General features: G+C 43.6%; 28 non-coding genes across 28 annotated transcripts; all 28 read left to right on the top strand.

Moving 5' to 3' along the window:
* Positions 1–120: 120 nt before the first annotated feature.
* trnai-aau (transfer RNA isoleucine (anticodon AAU)) lies at positions 121–194 on the top strand. The gene has a single exon. It is a non-coding gene; the product is annotated as a tRNA-Ile (tRNA).
* Positions 195–446: 252 nt separating this feature from the next.
* On the top strand, positions 447–519 carry trnar-ucg (transfer RNA arginine (anticodon UCG)). Its single transcript has one exon. It is a non-coding gene; the product is annotated as a tRNA-Arg (tRNA).
* Positions 520–805: 286 nt separating this feature from the next.
* On the top strand, positions 806–879 carry trnai-aau (transfer RNA isoleucine (anticodon AAU)). The gene has a single exon. It is a non-coding gene; the product is annotated as a tRNA-Ile (tRNA).
* Positions 880–1,126: 247 nt separating this feature from the next.
* Positions 1,127–1,199, top strand: trnar-ucg (transfer RNA arginine (anticodon UCG)). The gene has a single exon. It is a non-coding gene; the product is annotated as a tRNA-Arg (tRNA).
* Positions 1,200–1,485: 286 nt separating this feature from the next.
* Positions 1,486–1,559, top strand: trnai-aau (transfer RNA isoleucine (anticodon AAU)). Its single transcript has one exon. It is a non-coding gene; the product is annotated as a tRNA-Ile (tRNA).
* A 252-nt stretch (positions 1,560–1,811) lies between these two features.
* On the top strand, positions 1,812–1,884 carry trnar-ucg (transfer RNA arginine (anticodon UCG)). The gene has a single exon. It is a non-coding gene; the product is annotated as a tRNA-Arg (tRNA).
* A 286-nt stretch (positions 1,885–2,170) lies between these two features.
* Positions 2,171–2,244, top strand: trnai-aau (transfer RNA isoleucine (anticodon AAU)). Its single transcript has one exon. It is a non-coding gene; the product is annotated as a tRNA-Ile (tRNA).
* A 250-nt stretch (positions 2,245–2,494) lies between these two features.
* trnar-ucg (transfer RNA arginine (anticodon UCG)) lies at positions 2,495–2,567 on the top strand. Its single transcript has one exon. It is a non-coding gene; the product is annotated as a tRNA-Arg (tRNA).
* A 286-nt stretch (positions 2,568–2,853) lies between these two features.
* On the top strand, positions 2,854–2,927 carry trnai-aau (transfer RNA isoleucine (anticodon AAU)). Its single transcript has one exon. It is a non-coding gene; the product is annotated as a tRNA-Ile (tRNA).
* A 252-nt stretch (positions 2,928–3,179) lies between these two features.
* On the top strand, positions 3,180–3,252 carry trnar-ucg (transfer RNA arginine (anticodon UCG)). The gene has a single exon. It is a non-coding gene; the product is annotated as a tRNA-Arg (tRNA).
* Positions 3,253–3,538: 286 nt separating this feature from the next.
* On the top strand, positions 3,539–3,612 carry trnai-aau (transfer RNA isoleucine (anticodon AAU)). Its single transcript has one exon. It is a non-coding gene; the product is annotated as a tRNA-Ile (tRNA).
* Positions 3,613–3,862: 250 nt separating this feature from the next.
* trnar-ucg (transfer RNA arginine (anticodon UCG)) lies at positions 3,863–3,935 on the top strand. The gene has a single exon. It is a non-coding gene; the product is annotated as a tRNA-Arg (tRNA).
* Positions 3,936–4,221: 286 nt separating this feature from the next.
* Positions 4,222–4,295, top strand: trnai-aau (transfer RNA isoleucine (anticodon AAU)). The gene has a single exon. It is a non-coding gene; the product is annotated as a tRNA-Ile (tRNA).
* Positions 4,296–4,547: 252 nt separating this feature from the next.
* On the top strand, positions 4,548–4,620 carry trnar-ucg (transfer RNA arginine (anticodon UCG)). The gene has a single exon. It is a non-coding gene; the product is annotated as a tRNA-Arg (tRNA).
* A 286-nt stretch (positions 4,621–4,906) lies between these two features.
* On the top strand, positions 4,907–4,980 carry trnai-aau (transfer RNA isoleucine (anticodon AAU)). Its single transcript has one exon. It is a non-coding gene; the product is annotated as a tRNA-Ile (tRNA).
* A 249-nt stretch (positions 4,981–5,229) lies between these two features.
* Positions 5,230–5,302, top strand: trnar-ucg (transfer RNA arginine (anticodon UCG)). Its single transcript has one exon. It is a non-coding gene; the product is annotated as a tRNA-Arg (tRNA).
* A 286-nt stretch (positions 5,303–5,588) lies between these two features.
* trnai-aau (transfer RNA isoleucine (anticodon AAU)) lies at positions 5,589–5,662 on the top strand. Its single transcript has one exon. It is a non-coding gene; the product is annotated as a tRNA-Ile (tRNA).
* A 247-nt stretch (positions 5,663–5,909) lies between these two features.
* On the top strand, positions 5,910–5,982 carry trnar-ucg (transfer RNA arginine (anticodon UCG)). The gene has a single exon. It is a non-coding gene; the product is annotated as a tRNA-Arg (tRNA).
* A 286-nt stretch (positions 5,983–6,268) lies between these two features.
* On the top strand, positions 6,269–6,342 carry trnai-aau (transfer RNA isoleucine (anticodon AAU)). Its single transcript has one exon. It is a non-coding gene; the product is annotated as a tRNA-Ile (tRNA).
* A 252-nt stretch (positions 6,343–6,594) lies between these two features.
* trnar-ucg (transfer RNA arginine (anticodon UCG)) lies at positions 6,595–6,667 on the top strand. The gene has a single exon. It is a non-coding gene; the product is annotated as a tRNA-Arg (tRNA).
* Positions 6,668–6,953: 286 nt separating this feature from the next.
* trnai-aau (transfer RNA isoleucine (anticodon AAU)) lies at positions 6,954–7,027 on the top strand. The gene has a single exon. It is a non-coding gene; the product is annotated as a tRNA-Ile (tRNA).
* A 250-nt stretch (positions 7,028–7,277) lies between these two features.
* Positions 7,278–7,350, top strand: trnar-ucg (transfer RNA arginine (anticodon UCG)). Its single transcript has one exon. It is a non-coding gene; the product is annotated as a tRNA-Arg (tRNA).
* A 286-nt stretch (positions 7,351–7,636) lies between these two features.
* Positions 7,637–7,710, top strand: trnai-aau (transfer RNA isoleucine (anticodon AAU)). Its single transcript has one exon. It is a non-coding gene; the product is annotated as a tRNA-Ile (tRNA).
* A 246-nt stretch (positions 7,711–7,956) lies between these two features.
* Positions 7,957–8,029, top strand: trnar-ucg (transfer RNA arginine (anticodon UCG)). The gene has a single exon. It is a non-coding gene; the product is annotated as a tRNA-Arg (tRNA).
* A 286-nt stretch (positions 8,030–8,315) lies between these two features.
* trnai-aau (transfer RNA isoleucine (anticodon AAU)) lies at positions 8,316–8,389 on the top strand. The gene has a single exon. It is a non-coding gene; the product is annotated as a tRNA-Ile (tRNA).
* Positions 8,390–8,638: 249 nt separating this feature from the next.
* On the top strand, positions 8,639–8,711 carry trnar-ucg (transfer RNA arginine (anticodon UCG)). The gene has a single exon. It is a non-coding gene; the product is annotated as a tRNA-Arg (tRNA).
* A 286-nt stretch (positions 8,712–8,997) lies between these two features.
* trnai-aau (transfer RNA isoleucine (anticodon AAU)) lies at positions 8,998–9,071 on the top strand. Its single transcript has one exon. It is a non-coding gene; the product is annotated as a tRNA-Ile (tRNA).
* Positions 9,072–9,323: 252 nt separating this feature from the next.
* On the top strand, positions 9,324–9,396 carry trnar-ucg (transfer RNA arginine (anticodon UCG)). The gene has a single exon. It is a non-coding gene; the product is annotated as a tRNA-Arg (tRNA).
* The last annotated feature ends 102 nt before the right edge of the window (positions 9,397–9,498 follow it).

Raw genomic sequence — 9,498 nt, 5'->3', positions numbered from 1 at the left:
GAAAGCTGTATTTCAGTCCAGCAATGTGTTTAGTGTTTGAGGAAGCAGTAAGAAAGAAGATGGCTTGACTGTGGTTTACACTGTGTCTGGCTTGTTGTACAGCAATAGGTGCGAAAACAAGGCCGGTTAGCTCAGCTGGTTAGAGCGTGGTGCTAATAACGCCAAGGTCATGGGTTCGATCCCCATACTGGCCAGAAAAGTCACTCTCATATGGCACTGAAAGACACATTACATGTATGTGAGCTCAAGTCCATATGTAGTTGGAAGGTGGTCTCCTCTCACCTATTTCCAGTGACACTTTTTCTCAACAGAAACCAATGTGAAGCTGCCTCTCCAATGCTGTGCAATGTCTCAGTCATTTTGAAACGCTGTACAGAACCAAGCTTATAAACATGAATAATAATCCAAACTGTGGGTCCATCAAAAGTTTAAAATCCAAGATTTGTGACCATGTGGCCTAATGGACAAGGCGTCTGACTTCGGATCAGAAGATTGAGGGTTCGAGTCCCTTCATGGTTGGATCTCTCATTCTGTCCTCTGCAGTATCTCTGGTATTTGAAGGAGCCACTCATCCGTCCTCAGTCAACTACATCAAGGTTTACAGTGATCATGTGGTGTTTGGAGCCTGTGTGAAAAGTTAAAAGATTGGTGCTGACAAACACCTTTGCCTTATTTTGCTTATTAGGAAAGCTGTATTTCAGTCCAGCAATGTGTTTAGTGTTTGAGGAAGCAGTAAGAAAGAAGATGGCTTGACTGTGGTTTACACTGTGTCTGGCTTGTTGTACAGCAATAGGTGCAAAAACAAGGCCGGTTAGCTCAGCTGGTTAGAGCGTGGTGCTAATAACGCCAAGGTCATGGGTTCGATCCCCATACTGGCCAGAAAAGTCACTCTCATATGGCACTGAAAGACACATTACATGTATGTGAGCTCAAGTCCATATGTAGTTGGAAGGTGGTCTCCTCTCACCTATTTCCAGTGACACTTTTTCTCAACAGAAACCAATGTGAAGCTACCATTGCTGTGCAATGGCTCAGTCATTTTGAAACGCTGTACAGAACCAAGCTTATAAACATGAATAATAATCCAAACTGTGGGTCCATCAAAAGTTTAAAATCCAAGATTTGTGACCATGTGGCCTAATGGACAAGGCGTCTGACTTCGGATCAGAAGATTGAGGGTTCGAGTCCCTTCATGGTTGGATCTCTCATTCTGTCCTCTGCAGTATCTCTGGTATTTGAAGGAGCCACTCATCCGTCCTCAGTCAACTACATCAAGGTTTACAGTGATCATGTGGTGTTTGGAGCCTGTGTGAAAAGTTAAAAGATTGGTGCTGACAAACACCTTTGCCTTATTTTGCTTATTAGGAAAGCTGTATTTCAGTCCAGCAATGTGTTTAGTGTTTGAGGAAGCAGTAAGAAAGAAGATGGCTTGACTGTGGTTTACACTGTGTCTGGCTTGTTGTACAGCAATAGGTGCGAAAACAAGGCCGGTTAGCTCAGCTGGTTAGAGCGTGGTGCTAATAACGCCAAGGTCATGGGTTCGATCCCCATACTGGCCAGAAAAGTCACTCTCATATGGCACTGAAAGACACATTACATGTATGTGAGCTCAAGTCCATATGTAGTTGGAAGGTGGTCTCCTCTCACCTATTTCCAGTGACACTTTTTCTCAACAGAAACCAATGTGAAGCTGCCTCTCCAATGCTGTGCAATGTCTCAGTCATTTTGAAACGCTGTACAGAACCAAGCTTATAAACATGAATAATAATCCAAACTGTGGGTCCATCAAAAGTTTAAAATCCAAGATTTGTGACCATGTGGCCTAATGGACAAGGCGTCTGACTTCGGATCAGAAGATTGAGGGTTCGAGTCCCTTCATGGTTGGATCTCTCATTCTGTCCTCTGCAGTATCTCTGGTATTTGAAGGAGCCACTCATCCGTCCTCAGTCAACTACATCAAGGTTTACAGTGATCATGTGGTGTTTGGAGCCTGTGTGAAAAGTTAAAAGATTGGTGCTGACAAACACCTTTGCCTTATTTTGCTTATTAGGAAAGCTGTATTTCAGTCCAGCAATGTGTTTAGTGTTTGAGGAAGCAGTAAGAAAGAAGATGGCTTGACTGTGGTTTACACTGTGTCTGGCTTGTTGTACAGCAATAGGTGCGAAAACAAGGCCGGTTAGCTCAGCTGGTTAGAGCGTGGTGCTAATAACGCCAAGGTCATGGGTTCGATCCCCATACTGGCCAGAAAAGTCACTCTCATATGGCACTGAAAGACACATTACATGTATGTGAGCTCAAGTCCATATGTAGTTGGAAGGTGGTCTCCTCTCACCTGTTTCCAGTGACACTTTTTCTCAACAGAAACCAATGTGAAGCTACCTCCAATGCTGTGCAATGTCTCAGTCATTTTGAAACGCTGTACAGAACCAAGCTTATAAACATGAATAATAATCCAAACTGTGGGTCCATCAAAAGTTTAAAATCCAAGATTTGTGACCATGTGGCCTAATGGACAAGGCGTCTGACTTCGGATCAGAAGATTGAGGGTTCGAGTCCCTTCATGGTTGGATCTCTCATTCTGTCCTCTGCAGTATCTCTGGTATTTGAAGGAGCCACTCATCCGTCCTCAGTCAACTACATCAAGGTTTACAGTGATCATGTGGTGTTTGGAGCCTGTGTGAAAAGTTAAAAGATTGGTGCTGACAAACACCTTTGCCTTATTTTGCTTATTAGGAAAGCTGTATTTCAGTCCAGCAATGTGTTTAGTGTTTGAGGAAGCAGTAAGAAAGAAGATGGCTTGACTGTGGTTTACACTGTGTCTGGCTTGTTGTACAGCAATAGGTGCGAAAACAAGGCCGGTTAGCTCAGCTGGTTAGAGCGTGGTGCTAATAACGCCAAGGTCATGGGTTCGATCCCCATACTGGCCAGAAAAGTCACTCTCATATGGCACTGAAAGACACATTACATGTATGTGAGCTCAAGTCCATATGTAGTTGGAAGGTGGTCTCCTCTCACCTATTTCCAGTGACACTTTTTCTCAACAGAAACCAATGTGAAGCTGCCTCTCCAATGCTGTGCAATGTCTCAGTCATTTTGAAACGCTGTACAGAACCAAGCTTATAAACATGAATAATAATCCAAACTGTGGGTCCATCAAAAGTTTAAAATCCAAGATTTGTGACCATGTGGCCTAATGGACAAGGCGTCTGACTTCGGATCAGAAGATTGAGGGTTCGAGTCCCTTCATGGTTGGATCTCTCATTCTGTCCTCTGCAGTATCTCTGGTATTTGAAGGAGCCACTCATCCGTCCTCAGTCAACTACATCAAGGTTTACAGTGATCATGTGGTGTTTGGAGCCTGTGTGAAAAGTTAAAAGATTGGTGCTGACAAACACCTTTGCCTTATTTTGCTTATTAGGAAAGCTGTATTTCAGTCCAGCAATGTGTTTAGTGTTTGAGGAAGCAGTAAGAAAGAAGATGGCTTGACTGTGGTTTACACTGTGTCTGGCTTGTTGTACAGCAATAGGTGCGAAAACAAGGCCGGTTAGCTCAGCTGGTTAGAGCGTGGTGCTAATAACGCCAAGGTCATGGGTTCGATCCCCATACTGGCCAGAAAAGTCACTCTCATATGGCACTGAAAGACACATTACATGTATGTGAGCTCAAGTCCATATGTAGTTGGAAGGTGGTCTCCTCTCACCTGTTTCCAGTGACACTTTTTCTCAACAGAAACCAATGTGAAGCTACCTCCAATGCTGTGCAATGTCTCAGTCATTTTGAAACGCTGTACAGAACCAAGCTTATAAACATGAATAATAATCCAAACTGTGGGTCCATCAAAAGTTTAAAATCCAAGATTTGTGACCATGTGGCCTAATGGACAAGGCGTCTGACTTCGGATCAGAAGATTGAGGGTTCGAGTCCCTTCATGGTTGGATCTCTCATTCTGTCCTCTGCAGTATCTCTGGTATTTGAAGGAGCCACTCATCCGTCCTCAGTCAACTACATCAAGGTTTACAGTGATCATGTGGTGTTTGGAGCCTGTGTGAAAAGTTAAAAGATTGGTGCTGACAAACACCTTTGCCTTATTTTGCTTATTAGGAAAGCTGTATTTCAGTCCAGCAATGTGTTTAGTGTTTGAGGAAGCAGTAAGAAAGAAGATGGCTTGACTGTGGTTTACACTGTGTCTGGCTTGTTGTACAGCAATAGGTGCGAAAACAAGGCCGGTTAGCTCAGCTGGTTAGAGCGTGGTGCTAATAACGCCAAGGTCATGGGTTCGATCCCCATACTGGCCAGAAAAGTCACTCTCATATGGCACTGAAAGACACATTACATGTATGTGAGCTCAAGTCCATATGTAGTTGGAAGGTGGTCTCCTCTCACCTATTTCCAGTGACACTTTTTCTCAACAGAAACCAATGTGAAGCTGCCTCTCCAATGTTGTGCAATGTCTCAGTCATTTTGAAACGCTGTACAGAACCAAGCTTATAAACATGAATAATAATCCAAACTGTGGGTCCATCAAAAGTTTAAAATCCAAGATTTGTGACCATGTGGCCTAATGGACAAGGCGTCTGACTTCGGATCAGAAGATTGAGGGTTCGAGTCCCTTCATGGTTGGATCTCTCATTCTGTCCTCTGCAGTATCTCTGGTATTTGAAGGAGCCACTCATCCGTCCTCAGTCAACTACATCAAGGTTTACAGTGATCATGTGGTGTTTGGAGCCTGTGTGAAAAGTTAAAAGATTGGTGCTGACAAACACCTTTGCCTTATTTTGCTTATTAGGAAAGCTGTATTTCAGTCCAGCAATGTGTTTAGTGTTTGAGGAAGCAGTAAGAAAGAAGATGGCTTGACTGTGGTTTACACTGTGTCTGGCTTGTTGTACAGCAATAGGTGCGAAAACAAGGCCGGTTAGCTCAGCTGGTTAGAGCGTGGTGCTAATAACGCCAAGGTCATGGGTTCGATCCCCATACTGGCCAGAAAAGTCACTCTCATATGGCACTGAAAGACACATTACATGTATGTGAGCTCAAGTCCATATGTAGTTGGAAGGTGGTCTCCTCTCACCTATTTCCAGTGACACTTTTTCTCAACAGAAACCAATGTGAAGCTGCCTCCAATGTGTGCAATGTCTCAGTCATTTTGAAACGCTGTACAGAACCAAGCTTATAAACATGAATAATAATCCAAACTGTGGGTCCATCAAAAGTTTAAAATCCAAGATTTGTGACCATGTGGCCTAATGGACAAGGCGTCTGACTTCGGATCAGAAGATTGAGGGTTCGAGTCCCTTCATGGTTGGATCTCTCATTCTGTCCTCTGCAGTATCTCTGGTATTTGAAGGAGCCACTCATCCGTCCTCAGTCAACTACATCAAGGTTTACAGTGATCATGTGGTGTTTGGAGCCTGTGTGAAAAGTTAAAAGATTGGTGCTGACAAACACCTTTGCCTTATTTTGCTTATTAGGAAAGCTGTATTTCAGTCCAGCAATGTGTTTAGTGTTTGAGGAAGCAGTAAGAAAGAAGATGGCTTGACTGTGGTTTACACTGTGTCTGGCTTGTTGTACAGCAATAGGTGCGAAAACAAGGCCGGTTAGCTCAGCTGGTTAGAGCGTGGTGCTAATAACGCCAAGGTCATGGGTTCGATCCCCATACTGGCCAGAAAAGTCACTCTCATATGGCACTGAAAGACACATTACATGTATGTGAGCTCAAGTCCATATGTAGTTGGAAGGTGGTCTCCTCTCACCTATTTCCAGTGACACTTTTTCTCAACAGAAACCAATGTGAAGCTACCATTGCTGTGCAATGGCTCAGTCATTTTGAAACGCTGTACAGAACCAAGCTTATAAACATGAATAATAATCCAAACTGTGGGTCCATCAAAAGTTTAAAATCCAAGATTTGTGACCATGTGGCCTAATGGACAAGGCGTCTGACTTCGGATCAGAAGATTGAGGGTTCGAGTCCCTTCATGGTTGGATCTCTCATTCTGTCCTCTGCAGTATCTCTGGTATTTGAAGGAGCCACTCATCCGTCCTCAGTCAACTACATCAAGGTTTACAGTGATCATGTGGTGTTTGGAGCCTGTGTGAAAAGTTAAAAGATTGGTGCTGACAAACACCTTTGCCTTATTTTGCTTATTAGGAAAGCTGTATTTCAGTCCAGCAATGTGTTTAGTGTTTGAGGAAGCAGTAAGAAAGAAGATGGCTTGACTGTGGTTTACACTGTGTCTGGCTTGTTGTACAGCAATAGGTGCGAAAACAAGGCCGGTTAGCTCAGCTGGTTAGAGCGTGGTGCTAATAACGCCAAGGTCATGGGTTCGATCCCCATACTGGCCAGAAAAGTCACTCTCATATGGCACTGAAAGACACATTACATGTATGTGAGCTCAAGTCCATATGTAGTTGGAAGGTGGTCTCCTCTCACCTATTTCCAGTGACACTTTTTCTCAACAGAAACCAATGTGAAGCTGCCTCTCCAATGTTGTGCAATGTCTCAGTCATTTTGAAACGCTGTACAGAACCAAGCTTATAAACATGAATAATAATCCAAACTGTGGGTCCATCAAAAGTTTAAAATCCAAGATTTGTGACCATGTGGCCTAATGGACAAGGCGTCTGACTTCGGATCAGAAGATTGAGGGTTCGAGTCCCTTCATGGTTGGATCTCTCATTCTGTCCTCTGCAGTATCTCTGGTATTTGAAGGAGCCACTCATCCGTCCTCAGTCAACTACATCAAGGTTTACAGTGATCATGTGGTGTTTGGAGCCTGTGTGAAAAGTTAAAAGATTGGTGCTGACAAACACCTTTGCCTTATTTTGCTTATTAGGAAAGCTGTATTTCAGTCCAGCAATGTGTTTAGTGTTTGAGGAAGCAGTAAGAAAGAAGATGGCTTGACTGTGGTTTACACTGTGTCTGGCTTGTTGTACAGCAATAGGTGCGAAAACAAGGCCGGTTAGCTCAGCTGGTTAGAGCGTGGTGCTAATAACGCCAAGGTCATGGGTTCGATCCCCATACTGGCCAGAAAAGTCACTCTCATATGGCACTGAAAGACACATTACATGTATGTGAGCTCAAGTCCATATGTAGTTGGAAGGTGGTCTCCTCTCACCTGTTTCCAGTGACACTTTTTCTCAACAGAAACCAATGTGAAGCTACCTCCAATGCTGTGCAATGTCTCAGTCATTTTGAAACGCTGTACAGAACCAAGCTTATAAACATGAATAATAATCCAAACTGTGGGTCCATCAAAAGTTTAAAATCCAAGATTTGTGACCATGTGGCCTAATGGACAAGGCGTCTGACTTCGGATCAGAAGATTGAGGGTTCGAGTCCCTTCATGGTTGGATCTCTCATTCTGTCCTCTGCAGTATCTCTGGTATTTGAAGGAGCCACTCATCCGTCCTCAGTCAACTACATCAAGGTTTACAGTGATCATGTGGTGTTTGGAGCCTGTGTGAAAAGTTAAAAGATTGGTGCTGACAAACACCTTTGCCTTATTTTGCTTATTAGGAAAGCTGTATTTCAGTCCAGCAATGTGTTTAGTGTTTGAGGAAGCAGTAAGAAAGAAGATGGCTTGACTGTGGTTTACACTGTGTCTGGCTTGTTGTACAGCAATAGGTGCGAAAACAAGGCCGGTTAGCTCAGCTGGTTAGAGCGTGGTGCTAATAACGCCAAGGTCATGGGTTCGATCCCCATACTGGCCAGAAAAGTCACTCTCATATGGCACTGAAAGACACATTACATGTATGTGAGCTCAAGTCCATATGTAGTTGGAAGGTGGTCTCCTCTCACCTATTTCCAGTGACACTTTTTCTCAACAGAAACCAATGTGAAGCTGCCTCCAATGCCAATGTCTCAGTCATTTTGAAACGCTGTACAGAACCAAGCTTATAAACATGAATAATAATCCAAACTGTGGGTCCATCAAAAGTTTAAAATCCAAGATTTGTGACCATGTGGCCTAATGGACAAGGCGTCTGACTTCGGATCAGAAGATTGAGGGTTCGAGTCCCTTCATGGTTGGATCTCTCATTCTGTCCTCTGCAGTATCTCTGGTATTTGAAGGAGCCACTCATCCGTCCTCAGTCAACTACATCAAGGTTTACAGTGATCATGTGGTGTTTGGAGCCTGTGTGAAAAGTTAAAAGATTGGTGCTGACAAACACCTTTGCCTTATTTTGCTTATTAGGAAAGCTGTATTTCAGTCCAGCAATGTGTTTAGTGTTTGAGGAAGCAGTAAGAAAGAAGATGGCTTGACTGTGGTTTACACTGTGTCTGGCTTGTTGTACAGCAATAGGTGCGAAAACAAGGCCGGTTAGCTCAGCTGGTTAGAGCGTGGTGCTAATAACGCCAAGGTCATGGGTTCGATCCCCATACTGGCCAGAAAAGTCACTCTCATATGGCACTGAAAGACACATTACATGTATGTGAGCTCAAGTCCATATGTAGTTGGAAGGTGGTCTCCTCTCACCTATTTCCAGTGACACTTTTTCTCAACAGAAACCAATGTGAAGCTGCCTCAATGTTGTGCAATGTCTCAGTCATTTTGAAACGCTGTACAGAACCAAGCTTATAAACATGAATAATAATCCAAACTGTGGGTCCATCAAAAGTTTAAAATCCAAGATTTGTGACCATGTGGCCTAATGGACAAGGCGTCTGACTTCGGATCAGAAGATTGAGGGTTCGAGTCCCTTCATGGTTGGATCTCTCATTCTGTCCTCTGCAGTATCTCTGGTATTTGAAGGAGCCACTCATCCGTCCTCAGTCAACTACATCAAGGTTTACAGTGATCATGTGGTGTTTGGAGCCTGTGTGAAAAGTTAAAAGATTGGTGCTGACAAACACCTTTGCCTTATTTTGCTTATTAGGAAAGCTGTATTTCAGTCCAGCAATGTGTTTAGTGTTTGAGGAAGCAGTAAGAAAGAAGATGGCTTGACTGTGGTTTACACTGTGTCTGGCTTGTTGTACAGCAATAGGTGCGAAAACAAGGCCGGTTAGCTCAGCTGGTTAGAGCGTGGTGCTAATAACGCCAAGGTCATGGGTTCGATCCCCATACTGGCCAGAAAAGTCACTCTCATATGGCACTGAAAGACACATTACATGTATGTGAGCTCAAGTCCATATGTAGTTGGAAGGTGGTCTCCTCTCACCTATTTCCAGTGACACTTTTTCTCAACAGAAACCAATGTGAAGCTGCCTCTCCAATGTTGTGCAATGTCTCAGTCATTTTGAAACGCTGTACAGAACCAAGCTTATAAACATGAATAATAATCCAAACTGTGGGTCCATCAAAAGTTTAAAATCCAAGATTTGTGACCATGTGGCCTAATGGACAAGGCGTCTGACTTCGGATCAGAAGATTGAGGGTTCGAGTCCCTTCATGGTTGGATCTCTCATTCTGTCCTCTGCAGTATCTCTGGTATTTGAAGGAGCCACTCATCCGTCCTCAGTCAACTACATCAAGGTTTACAGTGATCATGTGGTGTTTG

Source organism: Trachurus japonicus, chromosome 19 (genome assembly GCF_045865225.1).
Source record: "Trachurus japonicus isolate A0001 chromosome 19, Traja_1.0".
Lineage (NCBI taxonomy): Eukaryota > Metazoa > Chordata > Actinopteri > Carangiformes > Carangidae > Trachurus > Trachurus japonicus.
Note: the sequence above shows the minus strand (reverse complement) of the source record. Positions and strands in the feature narration are given on the sequence as shown.